A 3,076-nucleotide genomic window follows, 5' to 3' on the forward strand; every position below is an offset into this window, starting at 1 on the left:
GTATTATGAAGTATTACAAAAAATATATATCATTATCACTAAAAACTTGCAATCAACGAAATATGAAACTATTGTATCTACACAGCTGGTTGTTTTTAATACATTTAATCAACTTAAAAAATGATCGCACAGGAATACTTTTTATTATTTAAGTATTAGACTACGATAGGCCTTCAATATTTGACAGTACGAAAGCTGTCTGGCCAGTTAGTAACTGAATAGATCATACTTTGTTTATCACACCATCACTGTTTCGCATCACAATGGTTTCGAACAATAGTATTGTTATTTTTGTAAAATATTTGAAAGAAAAAAATGCCCATTTATTAAAGACACTTTAACAACCGCGTATATTTTTTTCCTAGAAGTCAATAACAATACTGCGCAAGTGTTATGGTACGTTATCCATATTGCGCATTGTCAAGAGGCACTTACTATCATGAGAATCTAGTGCTCATCTCGTTAATAACTTGAAATAAAATGTGGATCTATATCCATTTAACCATTTAACCGCTAGCAATAGCTACTTCACTTACTTTAATTAATAACTTTTTTAAAGAAAAATATTAACAATTTTTACGGATACTCTCACATTTTATTTTCAGCTGTAGGACGTCCACTACCGTACTTAGATCTCCCCTATCGATTACTAATAGGACCAAATAGAAGATTTCTTTAACGAACTCCTTCCAACGGTCTTAAAAAGACCTTATGGGCGGGCTTTCTATGCCCAGTTAGCTGGTTAGTGGTTACCGCTCCTTCTTCAATAACAATAAAATAAAAAATTGTAAATCTCATCGACGCCCATTGCTGGACATAGACCTCCACCATTGATTTCTAATAGTACCGGTAGAAAGCGTTCTATATACAACGTTTTTCGACGACGGTAACAAGTTCATCAGTCAACATCGTGTAGGGTCCGTAGGGGTCACAGGGGTCCGTAGTCTTACCTGCATAACATCAAGGCCCAGTGGAAAATAAGTATTATTACATTATGAAATGTTCCCGGCATTTCTAGTTACATACAGAGGTATTGAATGTCCATTAACCATAGATATTCCAAGGTACTTTAAAATTTGTTAATTATTCTTATTGATCCGATTTACGAAAAATGATCTCACAGTATCTTCATGTCTTGCAAAGCACTATAATGGTCAAGACTTTAAAGTAAAATATAATACCCTTTTTTATTACGATGAGTAATATTCGCGTGTATCCTCATGCTTCAAGCGCTCAATCTTTAATTCCAATAATACATCTGCTATGTTAATTACTGAAAGCACGATTGCTACATAATTATACACGCTTTAACTTTAAATCGTGAATATAGGAGCGATGTCGTGAGGGCCGTGAGCGTAGACTCGCATCTTGGGAACAGGGAGGGCGATGCGTTGTGCATAAGTAAACACTGACTAGCAAACATGTGTAACGAACTTCGACGCCCATAATGTTAGACTTCCATTATTTGTTTTGTTTATACGTAACTTGTTTTAATATTTTAGTAATACAAAATTCAATTACGTTAACAAATATTTGCCTTCAATAACAAAAGACATTCTCATCATCGTTTCAACCACAAGACGTTTACAGCTGGACATCGACTGCATCGACATCTGATATACGGTCATCTATCCACCTCGTACACGGACTCTAAATACTACGGAACTTTGAGGCCCTAGCTGCCAACTGTTATGCGTGCCATGTGGTTGGCTCACTGTCACGTCAATATGCCAATTTTCTGGGTCATCTACTTTCGTCCGACTACGAATCTTCTCTCTCTTGATTCGATCTCACAGAGAAATTCTGAACACAGCTCTTTCTGTGGCTCTTTGATCGACAGTGAGTTTGCCAATGGGGTACAAAGTGAAAGACCATAAAAGAAATTTCCAATAGCAAAAAAAAATTAGTGAATAAATAACACCGTCCTTTTTTTATACGTTTTTATGAAGGTGTGCTCTAACGTAATGCGATCTATCAACATGATAGAATGAGTAGGTTATTGAGTGACAAGAAAAAAAGTTAATTGACGTTTTTATATTAATACATTAAAACATTGAGCAAAACAAAAACTAAAATTGTCTAAAACTATTATCTATATAAATATTGTTATATAGGTTGTAATAAAATTATTTAATCTTTTGTGGGCAATTCTATACAATATTATAATATACACTTCTGTGCAATGTCTCTAAATTTACATGTAAAAAAATTAAAAGGTTTTTTTAGGTGCCGAGAAAGAATAGAAATGCTTTGCTCTCCTATTATATTACAATAATGATAAATATATCACATTAAATAAAAACTCATCTATGTTGTGGACTTTTCTCAAATGAGGGCGCGTTTTGGGACTCACGTGGCTGTAACTTATAGGATGCCATTTTTGGGGAGCGCAACTTGATTCGAATTTTAAATAAATTAGGCTCTTCCGGCATTCTTATCACGACGTACACAAATGGTCACTGTAAATTATCCTAAGTGGATAGTAATATAAATAAATTCATACTTTATCCATTAAAGTAAACTTACACTTTAATATTAAAAACTAATAATGATTTCAATATCAGTTAAGTATATGTTATAATTAATTATCATAAAATTTGAATTTGCTGTTTTTTTTTAATTTTGACAAGACTGTAGCAAGAAGAAAGTTTTTAGAAATGACTAAAAAACAGTTGCTAAGATAAATATGGCTATAAAAATTGTGTGGGGCCTCACACCGAGCGGCCAAGCACTATAAAGAAATACGTGGTTAATATTTCTGCCGACTTACTTTTCTCCAAAACCAGTTAACAAATACTTTTATACCGGTCATCTTGAAAAAATGCATTTCATGAGGCCCGATGAAATTATGTCTAATTATAAATTTAGCCACTAAAATGTTTTGAGTACGTTTATTGCTGCGAAATGTTTAGTAATAACTCATTAAGGCCCGGTAGGAAAATTCTTAATAAATTTGTCCGAATATGTCCGAGGAGTAATATATTAACATTGTTAAGCTTTTATAACTTTTGTGCTTTTAGAAAAAAAAACACAAGTCATTTGATTGTACACACAATATAAGACATGATAATAACAT

This window comes from Battus philenor, unplaced genomic scaffold, assembly GCF_028537555.1.
Source record: "Battus philenor isolate CCGP_79_NKW_IND1 unplaced genomic scaffold, ilBatPhil1.0.hap1 SCAF_3, whole genome shotgun sequence".
Taxonomy (NCBI): domain Eukaryota; kingdom Metazoa; phylum Arthropoda; class Insecta; order Lepidoptera; family Papilionidae; genus Battus; species Battus philenor.